This window comes from Aquarana catesbeiana, linkage group LG07 (assembly GCF_042186555.1).
Source record: "Aquarana catesbeiana isolate 2022-GZ linkage group LG07, ASM4218655v1, whole genome shotgun sequence".
Taxonomy (NCBI): domain Eukaryota; kingdom Metazoa; phylum Chordata; class Amphibia; order Anura; family Ranidae; genus Aquarana; species Aquarana catesbeiana.
This window is the reverse complement of record NC_133330.1, coordinates 130636595-130659107: the sequence shown is the minus strand read 5'-3', so window position 1 is coordinate 130659107 and position 22513 is coordinate 130636595. Positions and strand designations below refer to the sequence as shown.

The 22513-nt window shown below is 43.4% G+C and overlaps 1 long non-coding RNA gene across 2 annotated transcripts in view; it reads left to right on the top strand.

Moving 5' to 3' along the window:
- The window catches only part of LOC141102476 (uncharacterized), a 346298-nt gene extending 324208 nt beyond the window's left edge, over positions 1 to 22090 (top strand). For both annotated transcript variants that reach the window (XR_012235120.1, XR_012235119.1), the window contains one exon: positions 21329 to 22090. This is a non-coding gene — a long non-coding RNA (uncharacterized lncRNA). The remainder of the gene's footprint in view (positions 1 to 21328) is intronic.
- The last annotated feature ends 423 nt before the right edge of the window (positions 22091 to 22513 follow it).

The following is a 22513-nucleotide window of genomic DNA, read 5'->3' as shown; positions in this document are numbered from 1 at the left end:
GCTGGTGAGACTTGTAGTTCCACGGAGGTGAATCTACTTCTTCACAGGCATCATATAGCTGGACTTTGGGGACTTGTTTTTTTCCCTGCGCTGTAAGATCAGTACTGTATTGCACTCACGTGTAAAGAGGAATCTACAAGTGGTGATATTTCTTCAGTTAAGCCATCATCAGTATATCTTTTGTTCTACAGTCATGTCTTTCCCTTTGTCTTTGTGGATTACAAATTACAATGATATACTGCAGTTTAAACATCAGGCTAGCTGAAGATATCTGGAGTTAAAACCCCCCGTTAGACTTACCGGTCACGGTATTTCCAGGAATCTTCCAGGACAGCTACTTGAGAGATGATTGGCTCTGCCTTCTACAGGAAACACAAATCAGACACAGTTAAAAAGGCCCCTCCCTTTCCCCTGATCCTCAGTTGTATGAAGATCAAGTAAACCTCCACCCAAAGTGAATTCGGAAGATGAATAACAGAGACTCATTAATACCCCACCACCAGGTTGAAATAAGGGGACCAGTGAAACAAGAATAGGGTGGGAATATAGACACTGTCCTGGAAGATTCCTGGAAATACTGTTACCAGTAAGTCTAACAGGGGTTTTCCCCCCTCATCTTCCAGGACAGCTACTTGAGAGGATAAGAACGATCTATACCTTAAGGGAGGGACGACAGCCTGAAGTACTTTCCTTCCAAAGGAGAGGTCCTGGCTGGAGAGCATCTGGACTCTATAATGCCTGACGAATGCATGAGGGGAGGACCAGGCAGCAGCTTTGGAAATATCTTCCTGTGATGCACCTGCTCTTTCTGCCCAAGAGGCAGCTAGTGACCTAGTAGAGTTAACCCTAACTCTGGAAGGAGGGGATTGTCCTGAAGATTTGTAGGCCTCACATATAGCTTTTCTAATCCATCTGGAAATGGAACCTCTGGAAGCCTTGGAACCCTTTTTGGGGCCACTAAAAGTAATCAGTAATTGGGAATCTTTCCTAAATTCACTAGTAACTTCTAAGTAGTGTAGAAGACAAAGACAAAAAAATGAACCTTTCTTCCTCTGGATTCCTGGACGAGGAACAAAAGCTCTTCTAAAAAACAAAAGAACTACTTCCTGGGATCTGTGGAAGTCAGACGAAACTTTGGGCCAATACAAAGGGTCAGGCCTGATCACTACTCTGTTGTCTAAAATCCTTAAGAAAGGATCTTTACACATGAAAGAACCTGGCAGATAAGGGTACTCACCGAGGCCGAGATGCTGAGAGCGGTAACCTCTTGCGACTAAGCGCACTCCACTCCTGGAGATGGTACAGGGGGTGAAGGGCGCAAAGAGGCACGAGTCACCAGCAGCCAGGGCAGGTCTTGCGTGAAGGTCAGGGAGACAGCTGTGCAGGACTGAAAGATGCTGAAGCTCAAGAAGGACGACGAACAGCTAATCCAACAACAAGCCGGGGGTCAAACACCAGTGACTGGCAGGAGTCTCTTAGGCAAAATAGTCTAGTGCAAAAGATTGTTAGCAGATCTGTCAGCAGCCTAATGATTTAGTACTGGAGACCGATAGCAAAGTCTGTAAAACAGGCCGAGGGTCAAACACAGATAACTGGAGGCAAAGTCTGTGAGCAAGCCAGGGGTCGAGGACTGAAGACAATAGCAAAGTCCAGGAGCAGGATGAGGGTCAATCACTGGAGACAGGAAGCAATATCCATAGACAGGCCGAGGGTCAAACACAGGAAGCAAGTAGAGAGGTCCGAGAGGCAAGCCACGGGTCAGATGCAGGAAGAGATCAGAGTAGGCCAAGGTCAATCCGGGTCACAACTGGTCAAGAATCAGGATACAAGCAGGAAACACATGGGGAGCTGAAAGACAAACCAGAGTGGCTTTATAAGCCAGTGGTAGGCTCATGTTTTGTGCGCTATTGCGTACGTCATTCCGCTGAATTGCGCACTTGCATTAGTCGGTTCGCTGAATTGCACCCAAATTAGCCGTTTCACTGAATTGCGCGCGCACATTAGCCGTTCCGCTGTATTGTGCCCAGGGATGCGCCAGAGTGCCGCACTACCGCGCATATGTGAGGGAAGGCAACGATATTGGAGAGACTGGTGCTTGCTTCTTTCCTGACAGACCCTTCTCCCAGAAGTTATAGCCAAAAGGAAAACCATCTTTAGGGTGACTAATTTTAAAGAGGCGTCACACAGTGGCTCAAAAGGGGGTCTGGTAAGGGCGTTCAATACCAATGACAAATCCCAGGTGGAACCTGCTTGACTACTCTGGGTGTACGTCTAGCCGTAGCTAGGAGGAATCTCTTAATTAAAGGCTCCTCCGCCAGTCTTTTCTCCATGAACAGAGATAGGGCAGCAACTTGAACCCCAAGAGTGATGACAGCAAGCCCCTTTTCCACTCCCCCTGTAAAAAGTCCAGAACATAGGGTATAGAAAACGAGTCTACCCCCGCCCTTTTTTGTCAGGCTACAAAGGTCCTCCAAATTTTTTCATAAATCTTCCTTGTGACTAATTTATGGCTGTCTAGAATAATCTCAATAACCTAGCTGAACATCCCTTCAATTGTAGGATGCGCCGCTCAGCCTCCAAGCTGTCAGACGGTAAATCAAAGGGTTTGGATGCAGCATTGGCCCCTGGTGTAGAAGGTCTCTTCTCTCTGGTAGGGGCCAGGGGGACTCTACTGAGAGTGCTCTCAGTGCAGAGAACCAACTCCTCCTGGGCCACCATGGAGCAATCAGAATCACTTCTGCCTGTTCCTGCACAATCTTTCGGAGAACCAGAGGCAATAGCGGAATTGGAGAAAAAGCGCAGGCCAGGGGAAAATTCCACTGGAAAAAGAGCGCATCTGTCCCTAGGGACTTTGCTTGTCTCTCCAGGGCAAAATAAGCTGGAAGCTTCCTGTTGTGGGTGGAAGCAAACAGATCCACTTTGGGCTTTCCCCACCTGACCATTAACTCCCAGAAGATTTCCTGGTTCAGCTCATAACTGCTGGAAGTGACAGTTACTCTGCTTAGATAATCTGCCAGTATACAGTGGGGACGGAAAGTATTCAGACCCCCTTAAATTTTTCACTCTGTTATATTGCAGCCATTTGCTAAAATCATTTAAGTTGATTTTTTTCCTCAATAATGTACACACAGCACCCCATATTAAGAGAAAAACACAGAATTGTTGACATTTTTGCAGCTTTATTAAAAAAGAAAAAATGAAATATCACATGGTCCTAAGTATTCAGACCCTTTGCTGTGACACTCATATATTTAACTCAGGTGCTGTCCATTTCTTCTGATCATCCTTGAGATGGTTCTACACTTTAATTTGAGTCCAGCTGCATTTGATTATACTGATTTGACTTGATTAGGAAAGCCACACACCTGTCTATATAAGACCTTACAGCTCACAGTGCATGTCAGAGCAAATGAGAATCATGAGGTCAAATGAACTGCCTGAAGAGCTCAGAGACAGAATTGTGGCAAGGCACAGATCTGGCCAAGGTTACAAAAAAATTTCTGCTGCACTTAAGGTTCCTAAGAGCACAGTAACCTCCATAATCCTTAAATGGAAGACGTTTGGAATGACCAGAACCCTTCCTAGAGCTGGCCGTCTTGCCAAACTGAGCTATCGGGGGAGAAGAGCCTTGGTGAGAGAGGTAAAGAAGAACCCAAAGATCACTGTGGCTGAGCGCCAGAGATGCAGTCAGGAGATGGGAGAAAGTTGTAAAAAGTCAACCATCACTGCAGCCCTCCACCAGTCGGGGCTTTAAGGCAAAGTGGCCTGATGGAAGCCTCTCCTCAGTGCAAGACACATGAAAGCCCGCATGGAGTTTGCTAAAAAACACCTGAAGGACTCCAAGATGGTGAGAAATAATATTCTCTGGTCTGATGAGACCAAGATAGAACTTTTTGGCCTGAATTCTAAGCGGTATGTGTGGAGAAAACCAAGCACTGCTCATCACCTGTCCAATACAGTATCAACAGTAAAGCATGGTGGTGGCAGCATCATGCTGTGGGGGTGTTTTTCAGCTGCAGGGACAGGACGACTGGTTGCAATCGAGGGAAAGATGAATGCAGCCAAGTACAGGGATATCCTAGACAAAAAACTTCTCCAGAGTGCTCAGGACCTCAGACTGGGCCGAACGTTTACCTTCCAACAAGACAATGACCCTAAGCACACAGCTAAAATAATAAAGGAGTGGCTTCACAACAACTCTGTGACTGTTCTTGAATGGCCCAGCCAGAGCCCTGACTTAAACTCAATTGTGCATCTCTGGAGAGACCTGAAAATGGCTGTCCACCAACGTTTACCATCCAACCTGGCAGAACTGGAGAGGATCTGCAAGGAGGAATGGCAGAGGATCCCCAAATCCAGGTGTGAAAAACTTGTTGCATCTTTCCGAAAAAGACTCATGGCTGTATTAGATCAAAAGGGTGCTTCTACTAAATACTGAGCAAAGGGTCTGAATACTTAGGACCATGTGATATTTCAGTTTTTCTTTTTTAATAAATCTGCAAAAAATGTCAACAATTCTGTGTTTTTCTGTCAATATGGGGTGCTGTGTGTACATTAATGAGGAAAAAAAATGAACTTAAATGATTTTAGCAAATGGCTGCGATATGAGAGTGAAAAATTTAAGGGGGTCTGAATACTTTCCGTCCCCACTGTATTTGCCGACCCACTGATGTGGACTGCCCTGATTGAGGAAACATTGTCCTCTGCCCAGGAAAGGATCTCCTGACTCAACCCTAGCAGGCTGTCTGAGCAAATACCCACCTGCTTGTTGAGGTAAGCAACTGTCCTGGCATTGTCCGAAAAAAATCAACAGGTCCTTTGCATGAACCTTGGTTTTCAAAGTGATCAAAGTTTTTTCTACTGCTAACAGTTCCCTGTAGTTCGAGGATTGGGCTGCCTCTTCTGGTTGCCAGGCACCCTGAGCCTGCCAATCCTCTGAGTGCACCCCCCAACCCCACAAGCTGGCGTCTGCGGTAATCTTTACCGGAAAACGCTGGGTCCAAGCCTTCCCTACCTGCAAAATGCTCCGATCGGACCCACCAGGACAGATTGAGAGAATCGTCTCCTGGAAGCCGCACGACCTGGTCTAGAGAGGCCTTTCTGTGATCCCAACAACGCAGAAGAAATGCCTGTAGGGATCTGAAATGCAATTGGGCCCAGGGCTCCCCCGGAATTGCAGCAGTCATCAAGCCCATCAGCTGCATTATCTGACGCAGGGATGCCTGGGGATCGCACCTGAATTTCTGCATGGAAAGGAGGATCTTGGAGATCTTCTCTTCCGGTAAGAAAATTCTTTGGGCGATTGAGTATATCAGGTAGCCCAAAATAAAAGACACCTCTGGGAGGGAACCAGAGCAGATTTCTGCAGATTGACTTTCCAACCCAATCTTTGGAAGGTCTGCAGAACTACTTGCAGATCCCGACCCAGGTCCTCTTTGTCCCGGGCAAAGATCAAAAAGTCGTCCAAGTAAGGGACGATTGAAATTTTCTGCAAACTAAAAAAGCCATGACCTCGGCCATGACCCTTTGTAAAGATTCTTGGGGCTGCCGAGAGACCAAAAGAAAGGGCTCTGAACTGCCAATTACTTAAGCCATTTTCCGAGAGGATCGCAAAACTCAAAGAACCTGATAATCCTGGTATATTGGAACATGGAGGTAAGCATCCTGAAGATCCAGGGTCACCATGAATACCTCTGGCAATAACAGATTCCTGAGTGAATAAATGCTTTCCATCCGGAAACGCCTGTAAGTCAAGAAACTGTTTAGGAGGCTCAGATTGATGACCATCCAAAATCCTCCTGATGCCTTCCTTACCAGAAAAACATGGGAATAAAATCCTTGGAATTTTTGATCCTCTGGAACAGGGGAAATAACCCTTTCTGATTTCCAAAGGGAAATCAGACATAACATGCCCTGCTGTTTCTTTTGGTCCCTCGGCAGATGAGTGAGAAAAAACCTCTGGGGAGGAGGGAGATTGAATTCCAACCTGAAACCCTCTCTTATGACCTTGAGAACAAAAGGATTTACTGTTACTTTTGCCCATTCCTCGCTGAAAAAGGTCAGCCTTACTCCTACCCCTGACTTGGCGTCACTGAGAGCTTTTTGCCTGGGTTGAAGGAGCAAAGAGAGACCCTTTAGCTTTGTCTTTGCTAAATGACCATTTTTTCTTTGCCTGCAGGCCCCCTGGTTTGAAGTTAGCTTTGGCTCGAAAACTACGAAAGAGTCTCTTACTTTGAGGCTTAACCTTCCGAGATGGGAAACGTTTACCCTTTTCTGAGGACCGAGCAAGTACTTCCTCTAAAGCTGAACCAAACAATAGTTTGTCTTCAAAGGGAATACTGCAGAGTTTATTTTTGGAGGTCAGATCCCCGTCCCAGGATTTCAACCAGATTGCCCGTCTAAAGCAATTGATCAAGGCTGACTGATTTGGCAATCAGGGGGAGAGATTCTTTGATCTCTTCTACAGGTGTGTCGGTGGAGAGCAGGTCATCTAGCCTCTGGACCCAAACATCTAGATTTCTAGCTAAGTAGGTGGATGCCAGGGCTGACCCCATAGAGGAGGCTGAAGCCTCCCAGGCCTTACGGAGCAAAGCGTCGGCTTTCCTATCCATCTGGTCTTTAAGAACCCCAGAGTCTTCAAATGAAAGATCAGATCTCTTAGACACTTGAGACATAGGAGCATCCAGTTTGGGACACTTGAAAAACGTCTCTTCAATGTCAGACTGAAAGGAAAATCTCCTCTTATGTCCTCTGGACTGGAACAACATTTTCTCAGGCTCTTTCCATTCTGACAGGACCATATCTTTAAGTGACTATATATATATATATAGAGAGAGAGGTTCCCCTAAATGGATTTTACCGGCACTTATAAAGGGTTGTAAACAGTAGAGGAGTACAACAGCGTATGAAGAGTAAAAAAGGTTTTTTTAGGTATTGTTGCATTGTGCCTTTTTTTACTTGTTTAAGTGTTTTCCAGTACACCAGTCACTTAAAGATAACATAGTGAAGAGTGACTAGCTCTCCTAGGTTTTAAAAAAAGGGGCAGTGCCACATCCAATAATGCGCATATATATATATATATATACAGATATAGATATAGATATAGATATAGATATAGAGAGAGAGAGAGAGAGGTTCCCCTAAATGGATTTTACTGGCACTTATAAAGGGTTGTATACAGTAGAGGAGTACAACAGCGTATGAAGAGTAAAAAAGTTTTTTTTTATTTATATAAAGATATCATATGTTAAAAACATTATGAACATTACAATCAACGAAACATATTACATATTCAACATATTTGTAGTTGGTTACTAAATGATAACGTTCTTTAGTGGAACTCTTTTCAAACCCAAAGCGTTTCGGGATAAATAGTGTTTCAGTCCTTCTTCAGGGGTGTAACAGAAAAGAGAGATTCATCTAAAGTAATTGAAATGTAAGGTGATAGATAAGTTGCCATATAGATATGTAAGCAAATATCCATTTTAGGTTAAATGATCAACTGATCACCTACCTGGTATGTTTCGTTGTTTTTTTTTTAAAAAACACAGAGAAGCAGAAAAAGCTCAAAAATAGAATAGCATTGGGTGTTTAATGTTAGTGCAAATGCTGTTCCTTAGATACCATGGTTCTCACTGTGTAGTATTGCTTAGCAGTGATTCCCATTTGGGGGGTATGTAGTTTCACCTACCCTCGTCCTTCCCGGATGCGTGCAGGCCAGAGCGGTATACTGGCGCAAAAAGAGGAAACCCTACGAGTATCTTCACATCCCCTATCGAAAGATGAAATGTCGATCCTAAAGAAGGGATTAAATTTTTGCCCCAATCACAATCTAGTCAAATTTGAACTCTACAAAGACCTTCAGTTATTTGTCCGAAAGGTAATCTTAAAAAAACTTTATCAAAAACAAGATACCAGAACAAACTATACTCCTCAAGAGAACCAAGCCTTGGATCAGCTGATCACCCTCCTTGAGGAGAGTGATACAGCTGACCTAATCGATCGGATAGATCTCCCTCGAATCCTACAATCGATAGAAGAATTGGACTCGGACAACCGGACCAACCCAATTGTGTCGAAACTAAAGAAAAAATCTGACCTGTGCCCACCACCCAGCACGTGCCCAAATGCAGCAGCCTTTTTGAAACTTTGTCTAAACAATGACTTAGACAAACTAAAAATACAAATGAAAGGACCCTCCAATTTAAGCTCAGGAGAGTTAGATGCACTAAACTCTCTAGCCACCAATAATAAAATCACCATAAAATCATCAGACAAGGGAGGGAATGTAGTTGTTCTGAATAACGAACACTACATTAATATCTGCAAGAAAATTCTCAATAATGTAGATTGGTATTGCCGCATGCCGGCAACCATTATCGAAAAATATAATAAAGAATTCTACACACTGGTAGACTCTGCATTCTTGAATAACACAATTAATAAATCTACTTGGACCTTTATTAGAAATAACTTTCCCAGGACTCCTACATTCTATATACTTCCAAAAGTCCACAAAAGCCTGACAGACCCGCCAGGCAGGCCAATCATTTCAGGCATTGGCTCAATCAGTGACAATGCAAGTAAATTAGTAGATGAATATCTTAGACCATCCGTAATTTCATTAACATCATATGTAAGAGACACAAGTCATCTCCTACAAATTATAGACCAACTATATGTGCCAGATCAAGCCTATCTAGTAACAATCAATGTAGAAACGCTTTACAGCTCGATTCCACATGAACGTGGATTGACAGCAATTAGACACATTCTTCAACAGAATCCCAACTCTGACCCTACATACAATGAGTTTATCATTGCACTGCTCGAGTACATCCTCACCCATAATGTTTTTACCTTCAATGGCTCCCACTACCTCCAGGTGCAGGGGGTTGCGATGGGGACATGTTGTGCCCCATCGTATGCCAACCTGTACCTGGGGGAGTGGGAGAAAGCATTCCTCTCTGACGAAAATCTCACCCAATATACCAACCACATTGTGGGTTGGTATCGCTGTATAGATGACATTTTTGTCATCTGGGATGGCCCTATGGATGTACTCGAGCAGTGCTTATCAAGAATGAATAAAAACGACTTTAACTTAACGTCCACAATGTCCTCCGATAAGAATCGGATAACATTTTTAGACATAGAGATCTACAAAGGTAAACAAGGCAAATTATATAGTAAGCTATTTAGAAAAACCACCGCAGGGAACACAATACTTCACGTTACCAGTTTCCACCCCCAACCTCTCATTGATTCCATACCATATTCACAATACCTCAGAATTAAATGCAATTGCACAGACAATGAGACGTTCATAAAGGAAGCAGCCAGATTACGAGACAGACTATTAGCACGAGGCTACACACGTACGTCCCTTAAAAAATCTTTTAAAAAGTAATGAACAAACCTAGGAATACGCTCTTCCAGGCCACCAGACAAAAAGATATAAATCAATTACGTATTATTACAACATTTAATCAACAACACTGTCAAGTTAGAAAAATAGTTGAAAAATACTGGCACATGTTGACCCTTGATCCATCCTTGGGTCACCTAGTTCCAAACAAACCACAGTTTACATTCAGAAGAGCCATATCTATTGGTGATAGAATTGTAAACAGTGAATTCAAAAATGAATCAACAAGAGTACACTGCAAATATAAAGAGACGTTTGCATGTGGCTCCTGTCGTTACTGCGGGTATATGCTTACACAGAGGAACCCCACTCTCCCAAATGGAAAAAAATTCTATCCGAAACATTTTGCTAACTGCAGAACCACTGGAGTGGTTTATCTGCTCCAGTGTAGCTGCAGTTGCTTTTACATAGGAAAAACAAAATTAGAGTTTTGGAGAAGAGCTTACAGAAGAGCTTACAGAAGTTCCCCAGGATCAAATTCCTAATACTAGATCGGGTACACCCAAGTCCCAGAGGGGGCGACTGGAACAAAACTTTGCTCCAAAGAGAACTAAGGTGGATTTACTTATTAAAGGCCACCTCACCTCCAGGCTTAAATGAGGCTGTCTGTTTTAAACCGTTCCTCGAAGGCTTTTGCTCCGGTGGAATGGAGAAATAAGCTACTGATATACTAACCGTTAGTTCCTCCTAACCTCTATTTCCACTTACTATTGAAAGGAAGGGGGTATCTGTTCTCTCTGTTGTATTATCACCTACTCACTGATATGTAAACAGTATGACAAAATAGTATATACTACCTACAAGTGTTGTAAACTTTTGATACATCTGTTCTAGAGCATACATGTCTTCAACAGCACAAGTTCCTTAGAATTCACTAGGGACAGAAGGAACTACTATATAACGCTCTTCTTAATTTTTGTAGAACTTCTAATTTGCTCGTCTTATTTTAGAAGGGAACATTTTCTCCATAGGTTTCCCTAATCTAGACTATTGACAACATACTATATGCCTAAGCGACTCTTTAATATAAGTTCCAAATATATGAGGACATGTATGTACTTATGCAGACAACTCAAGAGTAATATCGGAGTAATAATTTTTGTCTGTTAAATGATTTCACTTTTGATTCCTCAAATAGCATGTGCTATAAGTTTGTATTGCATATTACTGTATACAATACTCCATGTATGGTACTAATTTCAGGCAGTATCCAACATCTCTTTTGTACCTATTTAAATTATCAAAGTCCATGTGTGTTATTTAGTGATGCTAATCTATGATGTTATGCCTATTGATATGTGTCTATGCAGGCAACCAATATAGACATTGGATTGTTCACCTCTAATTTATATCAACTAGTTCAATAGAAGACATCATAGATATTGTCAGTCTAGAAAGATGTAGTGTATTTATAATAATTTGTCATTTATGTCATCTTGTATTTCATTTTTTGCATCATGAACTAGTCTTGCCCACCTCAAATTAACCATCCACGTAAAGCATTTGTAAGTATACAAATATACACAATCGTGTGCATTCCCAGTGATTTTGCTGTTCCTTATTTACTTCTCAATATATGATATATATTTTTGCACCTTTTTCTTTAAGTGCTCTATGTTTTATCTTTACAACACTTATAATAGGTTCCCCAAATAGTAATACTCTTTTTTTCGCTCTCCTCTGGCCCTTCCCGGGGTGCGTCTAACCTTAGCGGTTGCCCGGCACAGAAAGCCGCCCAGGTATCCCATCTGGGTGGCATCATAGGAGGTAACCAGGGCGACGCGACATCTCCACCCATCGCCTCCATATTGCCACTCCGGCGGACATGCGTAGTCCGCCGGCGAGGCATCCCGTGTCGGTGGGGCGGGTGTGCGCGACGTCGCTCCAACGTAACTGCACTCGCGCATGCGCGGTAGGGGCGCCGCCGCGCACCCTCGGCTCAGGGGGCGTATGTTGAGGTTTCCCGGCTGATGAACTCCAACACTCAGCTGAGCACAATTAATGCACCAGCTGATTGGAGCTCACTCCATATATATGCCAGATCCACTCATTCCCAGCCCAAGCGTTGTACTTGCTGGATGCTGGGATGCATGGCTGGCTTACTGAAAATACATGCTAACAAAGGTATTTCTTTATCCTCATGTCTATTCAGATTATTCATCTGGTTACCAAATTGTTCATCTGAAAATATCCTCTTGGTCTTCCGTTCCTGATGTCCAAGCGCTATCTTTGCTTGGAACCAGGATCCACATGTACTGTTAGTTTAGTATCAGGACAATCCCTGGAGGATGTTTAACCCTTTTACTTACTTTTTACTCTAATTTACCCAATGTCCTTCTCACAGCAACAAAGCCATGGCATTATTACTATACTTATATTGTCAGTATTAATAGCTATTAATGGATGTTATAATGCTAAGTTTAATGGATGTTATAATGCATAGGTCTTACATATAACTTCCATACACTTTACATACATTTATACGGACTATATTCCCTCCTTTAATAACATAGTAATAATGTCCATAAAACAGATGTATTTATTTTATAATAGAATACTTCGTATAATTACAGTTGGCAGCTATATGCCCTAAATAAATTATTTTCTTCCAACATCAATACCCAATAAGGATTTATTACTAAACTTATCTGAGCTCCTTTTACTTGTAGGGTTTCCTCTTTTTGCCCCACTATACCGCTCTGGCCTGCACGCATCCGGGAAGGACGAGGCTAGGTGAAACTACATACCCCCCAAATGGGAATCACTGCTAAGCAATACTACCCAGTGAGAACCATGGTATCTAAGGAACAGCATTTGCACTAACATTAAACACCCAATGCTATTCTATTTTTGAGCTTTTTCTGCTTCTTTGTGTTTTTTTTAAAAAAAAACAACGAAACATACCAGGTAGGTGATCAGTTGATCATTTAACCTAAAATGGATATTTGCTTACATATCTATATGGCAACTTATCTATCACCTTACATTTCAATTACTTTAGATGAATCTCTCTTTTCTGTTACATCCCAGAAGAAGGACTGAAACACTATTTATCCTGAAATGCGTTGGGTTTGAAAAGAGTTCCACTAAAGAACGTTATCATTTAGTAACCACTACAAATATGTCGAATATGTTTCGTTGATTGTAATGTTCATAATGTTTTTAACATATGATATCTTTAAATAAGTAAAAAAAAACTTTTTTACTCTTCATACGCTGTTGTACTCCTCTACTGTTTCCAACCCTTTATAAGTGCCAGTAAAATCCATTTAGGGGAACCTCTCTCTCTCTCTCTCTCTCTCATATATATCTATATCTATATCTATATACATTATTGGATGTGGCACTGCCCCTTTTTTTAAAACCTAGTCACTCTTCACTATGTTATCTTTAAGTGACTGGTGTACCGGAAAACACTTAAACAAGTAAAAGAAGGCGCAATGCAACAATACCTCAATAAAGTGTTCCTAATAGTCCAAGGGGGCAGAAGTGGGTATATATATAAAAATATACATAGACGAGTCTGTCAGGGTTGCCACCGAGAAGACCAGAAGCAAGGTCCAAAGAGCTAAGAAAAAACAAGGAGAGGGACGCCTCTGAGTATGTATCAACACAGCATTTATTAAAAAGACAATATCCACTCACATGAAAGACTGCAAAGTTGCATTTAAACACGCCTCTGGACTGGAAGAGAGGAGGAGGCCTACAAGTCACAGCGAGTCCATATACAGCTGGCAGCACATCAAATCCGATAAGGATAGGGTATTGTCAGAATGTTTATACTGAAATAATAAAACAGTATTGTAATTATGAAAATATGCAAATCTTTGATTTGGGAGATTTACAATTTTCTACCAATATCAACAAGAAATTCAAGTTTGTTTATCCGTGCTATTTTGAAGACAAGTGATACAAATGATGTTGCTTAAAAATATATATTTATTAACTAAATATAAAAAATAATATCAGGTATATTTCATGATAAAACAAATAAATGGACATATCAAAGATCAATGATGGTTCAGATAATATTCACAGTTCTCTTATTCAATTTCTTATAACAAAATACCACATTTCAATACTTAAATGATACTTGTACATTTTAAACCTGGTAACTTGTGAATAGTCTTCCGTGACTTCACGGACTTGTGTAAACAAATATTGTTTACCTTAATACTATGATGTGATCTCTTCTCAAAACCAACAGACCTTCTTATTATACTCTTAAATGCACAAACAAAAATTGTTATATTGTGCACAGCTTGATAATTTGATCAAAGCTTATATTTTAGATTTAAAATGAATCAATGGTTTAACACATATATAACCAATCCAATTCTAAAACTTTGAAGTCAGTATTATGAGATATAACAATATATATGTATCTCCCTTGGTTTAGAAGCAAAACAAATTCATACTGCAGTTAGAATTAATTTCACTCCAAAGCAGCACTAACAATGGATTGGATTAGTCAAGAATACGCTCAACCAAACTTCAATTACCTAAAAAGGTATACATTGGAAAGATTAATACTTTACCAGGTCTTTAAGAATTCTGTCAGTTTGAGAAGCAAAATCCCAAAAGAGAATTCTTTCCACCTTTAGAGACAGACCCGTCTCTCCAGATCTTCCCATAGCTCTCTTCCCATAGTTCCCTGTCACGGAACGTCCCACACTCCGCTTGAGTGCTTCCATCAGTATACCGCTTCCTAAGTTCTGGAACACGAGTCCAATGGATCTGGCTATAGGAACCCCCAAGAACTAGACAACACCAGTCTTGGAGTACATCAGAACTAACTCTTTATTTGAGATCTCCCACACATTTATACACCAGGATGACTCAAAGCTAACCTAATTAACATGAGCTCCAATAGGAGTCGTCCCGTCTCCTACATTGTATAGAGGACAATGTCATTAGCTCGTTCAATTAACATAAACACAGGTTGACACCAGCATCTCCTCACATGATGTGTCCCAACAGAATGAATCAGTCTTATCAGCAGGGGGCTGCTGGAGGAACCCCCCCTCCCTCTTCAGGGACACAGATCCACAACAAGGAGTCCCCAACAGAATCAAACAACCAACAAAATATACATATATACACGACTGAGTCCGATTAATACAGTTCAAACCGGACCTCCAATTCACCCCACAAAGAGCACCGTTCCATTGAAAATCCAGGGCCCATAATCAAAAGGCAACAGGCTAGCGTTCAGTCCCCTCCAATAGCCTCTGTCTCGGGTGAGTCTGTCACATTTCTCCCCCATCAAAGGTTGACTAACAAGGTCCCAGACCCCCACCTGGTCTGGACATACGTTAGTCAGGCAGAGTGAACTCACATAGTCTTCCCGCATGATCTCCATTCTTGGCTGCAAGGAATAGTTGACCTCAGTAGGTGTTGGGCAGAGGTCATTTACTCTCTGTCTGGCTGCCAGGGCTTCAGCTGGATTGTTTTTAACATTCCTGGGCTCGGTCTGCTGCTGGGCAGAGGGGCCAATCACCCCTGCTTCTTGAAGCTGTAGAGGGACACTAGGTGCTATGCAGAGGCCAGCGGTGCTCTGCCCTGTTGCCAGCGATTAAGCTGGGAGTAGCAGCTCCACTACATCAGCTTGTCGTCGGAGAGAGGGGCCAACTGCCCCGGCTCCCTGGAACTCCACAGTTGTTGCCGGTGCTGGGAAGAGGTTGGTAGCACTCTGCTCTGTTGCCAGCACTTCTGCTGGGGACTCTGCATCCTCCGCTCCAGCTAACCATTGGGGCAGGAGGCTGGCTTCCTCAACTCCCAAACTGTGTAGTTGCCATTGGAAAAGGGAGCCGGCTGCTTCCATTTCCATTCCCTCATCTGGCTGCTGGGACGACATGTCAATGGTACTGTCTCCCAGGTACACGGATCTTTGCTGGGGAGGAAAGCCCGCTTCCTCCACCCTGGCCAACTGTTGGGGAGGGACAACACACACCTCCTCTCCCTTCTCCCCCTGTATCTGCTGCTGGGAAGTGATTGCCACCTTCTCACCCTGAGCCTCCGAAACTGCCACAGGTGTGGGGCAGAGGTCTTGGACCCTCTGTCCGGTTGCCAGCACTTCTGCTGGGGGTTTGCTAGGTGGTTCCTCCTCTACAGAAACGTCTATTAAATCCCCAGTCTCTGGAAGTGGTAAAAGTGTGGGACAGAGGTCTTGGACCCTCTGTTCAGTTACCAGATCTTCAGCTGGAGAAGTTTGTTTTAACTCCATAGATGCTGCTGGCAGAAAATCACATGTCCCTGTCAGTGTTGTGGGAGAAAGGCCGACTACCTCTTCTCTCAAGAAGGCTGAAGCCACTGTTGGTGCTGGGCAGAACACAGTGAACTTTGGCCCTGATAGCAGCTCTTCTGCTGGAGGCTCATCAGGTTGTTCTTCCTCAGCAGAAAAGTCTATCAAATCCCATGTCTCTGCAACTGATGTCCGGGGATAGAGGTTCACCATCTCCTGTCCATGGAACCCAGAAGATGCTATCATTTCTGGGCAGAGGTTAGCAGATCTCTGCCCTGTTGTCAGCACTTCAGGTTTGGGGACGGCAATCTCCGGATTTTCCACTGCCGATTCTCTGGCATGCTGCTGAACTTGTTCTAGCAGTTTCCTGTATGCCCTTTGCAGATGCTGTTCCTTCCTTAGCAAATGGTCCAGATCAGGTTTGAGCTCTGAGACCCCTGCAAGACCGAGCATAGACTCTCTATAGTCTCTCATGTCCTCAAGGTCAGGTTCCCCCTCATCGCCAAACATAAAAAGATCTGTAAGGTTCTCCCACAGCAATCCAGGGCCGCCAAAGTCATATCCCTCCGGAGAGCATTCTGTTGTCTCCCCTAAATATCCCTCCTCTGCGTGCCATTGCAGAGCCCGATAATGATTGTCCAGCTCTATCTCCTGCTGGACCAACCTGTCCAACTCAGTCACCCATTGCTCCTGGGGCTGCTCTCCCAGGAATGCCATCCGCAATGCCCGTTGGTCACTGGCCCGTTGCTCTTGGGTTGGAAAGCACTTGCCCTGTTTTATACCAGCGAAACGGAGGGCTGCAATCCAGAGCTCCACCCGAATTTGCTGCCTGAGCTCCAGGTATTCATCCTCAGACACAGTCCTGGTGTATGTTGAAAGGATGATTCGCAGCAGCCCCGGGAATTCTGATGCCAGGTCCATATCTCCGCTGGGGTGACTGAAGTCTGCTATGCTGATCTTGGATCCAGTTGGAGGTTTGGATGTCCCAGACTTCAGGAAGCTTTCCCGCTGCTTGCCACCAATGTCACGGAACGTCCCACACTCCGCTTGAGTGCTTCCGTCAGTATACCGCTTCCTAAGTTCTGGAACACGAGTCCAATGGATCTGGCTATAGGAACCCCCAAGAACTAGACAACACCAGTCTTGGAGTACATCAGAACTAACTCTTTATTTGAGATCTCCCACACATTTATACACCAGGATGACTCAAAGCTAACCTAATTAACATGAGCTCCAATAGGAGTCGTCCCGTCTCCTACATTGTATAGAGGACAATGTCATTAGCTCGTTCAATTAACATAAACACAGGTTGACACCAGCATCTCCTCACATGATGTGTCCCAACAGAATGAATCAGTCTTATCAGCAGGGGGCTGCTGGAGGAACCCCCCCTCCCTCTTCAGGGACACAGATCCACAACAAGGAGTCCCCAACAGAATCAAACAACCAACAAAATATACATATATACACGACTGAGTCCAATTAATACAGTTCAAACCGGACCTCCAATTCACCCCACAAAGAGCACCGTTCCATTGAAAATCCAGGGCCCATAATCAAAAGGCAACAGGCTAGCGTTCAGTCCCCTCCAATAGCCTCTGTCTCGGGTGAGTCTGTCACACTCCCCTTTTCCGGCTATCTGTCTCTCCTTTTTATCTCACCCCAAAAGTGGGTGTGGGTCTCATTACTATGTAATGGTTGATGTCATATGATGATGGAGTTTATATGTTACCTTGACAACCAAGACCAACGCCATTTTGAATAATTACCAATTTCAGCCTCCTAGGGGCAGTGTTACATCAGAAATTACTTTAAATGGGATTGACATGACCTTCTGACCTTGGCTTACCAAAACATCACTAATTGTCTAATGGTTGACAATCAAGTGTCAATATCCTGCGCCTTCCTGGCGCTTCTTAAAATATATGTGTATGAGAAAATATACCCCACACAATTAACTGGGGTTGTAAATGCCATGAAAGTGTAGTCAGGATTCTTACGATAAGCCTACCAGTTATTCATGAATGGTTTCCTAAATAAGGTACCATATTTGCACCCTATTAATAATATATATGTAGTAAACAGGTTTATATAATATTACCTAATAAAGATACATTGTAAAGATGTATAAAAGAAACATTATTATTTAAAATATATCATTTGTGGATAAGCCCTTTTTTGTTACGTGGTTTATTCTGAAAATACTATTTAGTTTTGCAGGCTATGTAAGTTTGTACCAACTCCCCTTATCTATAAGTGTCAAAGACAAAAGATATATAACCTGGGATAGTGGTATTTTTATACAGTCTCAAGACATAAAGCAACTTTTGCAACAATGCCTATTCATGGGCTATGAACTCTGATTCAACTTTAGAGCCAAAATGGCTCCTCTCATGTTCATTTGAAAAATATACAATATAAAGGCCTATATATATATATATATATATATATATATATATATATGAATATAAATTCTTTTAACCCCAAATGTTCTGACAGTATGATGGTAAAACACAGTGGTTTCTCCTTTAGCTCGTCCAGATGGCACACCAAGTTTGGGTGAGGTCAACGATGAAATCATCCGGCCGGGTGTGAGTTCCGGAAATAAGGGGGATCTGACGCCAATGCCTTCACTGGCTGTGTTGCGGTGTCTGCAAAGCCCGTACGGCATCCGTGGTGTGGGAATAACACGGCCATGTATAGGGAGCCAGAACGAGGTTTGAGAAGCACAGCAGAGCATGGTGCCGGGCTGTGACGTCACAGATATGCGACGCGTTTCAGAGTATTCATGCTATAGATGGAGAGAATCAAAATAATACTGGCACATCCACTCCACTGAGTGAGTGGAAATCGTTTAAAATACATGCTAGAATGTTGCTCACTGAATGCATATCCAGGTTTAGGAGAAACTCTAAGCTTACCTATACTCAAGCGACAGCGCAACTAACGGAAGTGGAAATTAACTATGTGGCATCTCCTAAACCAGCCACACTGGCACAGCTGAAGCTGCCATCCAGGGTGGTTGACCAGATGTGTCAGAAACAAGCTAAATATAAGGTGTTCTTCAGTAAAAAAAAGGCCTTTGAACACGGGGAACGCACAGGCAAGCTATTGGCTTATCTGGCGCACCTCGACGTCATCACCCTGAAGTCTGCCACGGCGGGCGATATTACAGACCCTGCCTTGGTAGTTAAGGAATTTGAAGGATTCTTTAAGGAAGTATACACATCCAAGGTAAACTACCCCTTACAAGACCTAGAAAATCTATTTGATGCCCATTACACTACCTAAAATAAATGCAGAACAAGTTGAGATGCTCGAGGCCCCTCTGTCCGCAGACGACATTAAACTTGCCATCTCCCATTTTGCCAAAGCCAAGGCCCCGGGTTCTGATGGGTTACCAATTGAATTTTATGCACATTTTTTTCAGAAACCCTTATCCCTAGACTTCTTACTTTATACCAAGCAATGTTTTAGGCCAACGCCCTCCCTGAGTCCATGCGTGAAGCTATCATAGTCCTAATCCCTAAACCAGGCAAAGATCCCCACTTTCCTGAATTATATAGGCCCATTTCACTCTTACAAACAGACATCAAAATATTGGCAAAATTCTTAGCCCTGCGTCTAAATAACGTTATGCTCTCCCTCATACACCCCGACCAAACAGGCTTTATACCAGCAAGAAACACTGCATTTAACACCAGATCCCTCTTCATGCATGTCCAGGCCTCTCACCAGCAAATAGGATCTAGAGTAGTCGTCTCCCTTGATGCAGCCAAGGCATTCGACTCAGTCGAATGGCAGTACCTATGGCATTGTCTACATAGCTTTGGGTTTGGCCCTAACTTTGTTAAGTGGCTCACTATTCTATACAACGCTCCTTAGGCTAGAGTTGTGGCTAATGGATGGACCTCTGCTGCTTTCCCACTTTCGCGGGGGACGCGGCAGGGATGCCCCATCTCACCCCTACTATATGCGCTGGCAGTGGAACCCCTGGCAGTGGAGCTTCATCCAGATGTCCACGGTCTAGTTTCAGGCATAGTGGAGGAAAAGGTAGGGCTCTACACCGATGACATGATACTGTATCTTTCAGACTCAGGTCTCTCCCTCCAAACAGCTCTACAGGTTATCGAGAATTTTGGCAGGTTCTCTGGGCTCAAAATGAACTGGGACAAGTCCCAAATCCTTCCCATTGATGTATTTCCCCCAAAGAGAGAACAGGCTAGCTTACCTTTAGTAAGAGTGAGCACTCTTAAACATTTGGGTATATAGATCTCCAGGTCACTGACAGACTTCATCCCCCAAAATGTGGAACTCCTAATCCCATTCATTAAGTCTAGTGCCCCATACACACGGTCGGACATTGATCGGACATTCCGACAACAAAATCTTAGGATTTTTTCTGACGGATGTTGGCTCAAACTTGTTTTGCGTACACACGGTCGCACAAAGTTGTCGGAATTTCCAATTGCCAAGAACGCGGTGACATCAACCACGTACGACGAGACTAGAAAAGACCATTTCAGAACCAAGCGTGGCACCCTTTGGGCTCCTTTTGCTAATCTCGTGTTAGTAAAAGTTTGGTGAGAGACGATTCGCGCTTTTTCAGACTCGTGGCTTTCAGATCGTTTTCTGCGGTTCAGTTTGTGCTTGTGGGTTTGTATCTGCTCTTCAGTGCGTGCAAGCAAGCTACACATGACTTGGATTAGTCATTGTGTTCTTGTTCGTTCGTTGCTGTTTTTCAGGTCGCTCTTCACAGGCCTTGCTGTTCTTCAGTGCATTCTGTTACTTCGTTCTGAGCAGCCGACCGTTTTCTAGCCATGTTGCATATACGTACTCCTCGTAGAGTTCGTGCTCCTTCATACTTATTTGCCTTCACTTACCTCCCCAGCATGGTCTCCTGCCCTATATTCACATCATGTAGTCACTTAACAATGTATTTTATCAGCTCCATAGTAGTGCTTTACCCCAAACAACCCCAAAAATGTTTAGAAATCTGATTTGTGCATTAAATTCAGGCAGAGTGCCAGAGGCTTTTTTTTTGTGGTGTCCCCAAATCATTTTTTACCCTCCCTCCCCCCAACTGCTAAGTCAGCTGATCCCAATTCTCTATCTATCCTCAATCATCTATCTGCTGACTTTGCCAAACGCATACACACTATACCCACCTCTTTTGTGGTCAGATGTATGGATGAATTCCCCAGAGCATGTAGTGCAAGGGCCTGCCTGAATACTTTCAAATGGTACTGTTTAAAGTTGTTGTATCCTATTATTATCTTGCTAGGTAACAGCAGAATGTCCAAATGTGCTCAAATGTGTACAGTGTGTATTTATATCTTTGTATTATGACACTTCTTACCTGTCCAGTGGTCTGCCAATAGTGTAACTAAGGAGGGGCTGTTCCAAGTAATACCCATTATTTAGGCATTCATCTCTCAATGAAGTGGAGAGGGATACCTGTCCAAGATTCCCCCCCCTATAATGTTAGAAATGGCCCATGAGAGGGGGGGGGTGAATATGATAGGTGTACCTTATACTTTGGTGTTGTAAAATTCCCCTTAATAAATGTTATCTGGATGTTGGCCAAGAATGTTTGTGTCTAATCTGCTTTCCATGTTTGTGCAAAAATACTAATTTATTTTGGTTTTCCTCAACAGTTTCCTTCCACACCACAGGAATGGCAGACTGTGGCCTCCCACTTTGCCCAGCGGTGGGACTTTCCTAACTGTGGAGGGGCAATTGATGGGAAACACGTCCACATCGTCCCACCACCCAACTCGGGGTCGTACTATTAGAATTACAAGGGGTTCAATAGTATTGTGATGTTGGCGGTGGTGTCGGCTAATTACGAGTTCCTATATGTGGATGTGGGGAAGAATGGCCGGATGTCTGATGGTGGAGTCATCGCCCAGACGGAGTTTTACAGGCGTCTCCAGAATGGCAGCTTGGACTTGCCACCTCCAGAAGAGAATGTGGAAGGACTCCCATTCTTCTTCGTTGCGGATGAAGCATTTGCGCTGGGGGACCATCTTATGCGGCCATTCCCGATGAGGACCTTCACCCCGGAACAGAGGGTTTTTAATTACCGGCTGGCCAGAGCCAGAAGAGTGGTGGAGAACACATTTGCAATCATGGCCAGCCGGTTCCGCCTATTTCTTACACCCATCCATATGGCGGAGTATAAACTGAATCATATAATCCTGATGTGCTGTGTTCTATATAACTTTTTACAGCAACATTCTGCCAACTATGCTGGCTCAGTTGGGCCTGAGGCCGGAATTATAAATGAAACAACCCTGACGGCGCTTGAAAGTGGCCGTCCTGGCTTGCCCTCCCTAAGTGCCCGTGATGTCCAGCTAAGATACCTTGAGTTCTTTGCGGGTAGGGGGGCCATCAATATGCCAGACAATTTGTGAAACCTTGACCAAATAAAAAAAAATTAAGCAAATCTTTGGTGACATTTACTGCTTGTGTTTGTTTTAGCTGACCCTGACCGAAATGTGGTGAGTCCTGAAAATGGCGTGATTGTGTAACCTTTTTACAAAGCACTGTTGGTTGTTATTTACTAAAGGCAAATACACTTTGCACTACAAGTGCACTTGAAAATGCACTGAGACTGCACTTGTAGTGCAAAGTGGATTTGCCCTCAGGAAATAACACCCATTGTCACAGAAAGCAGCAATTACATCACCAAAAAAGTGTTGTAGCGTTGAGACAATAATCCACAAATTCTTGATTAACAATCTTTTTAATACCTGCACAATCACATGTGCATTTAGAAAAGGTTTTTAAAACAAACCAACGTGTTTGTTGTATAACAATTTTTGGGGTGGCATTATCAA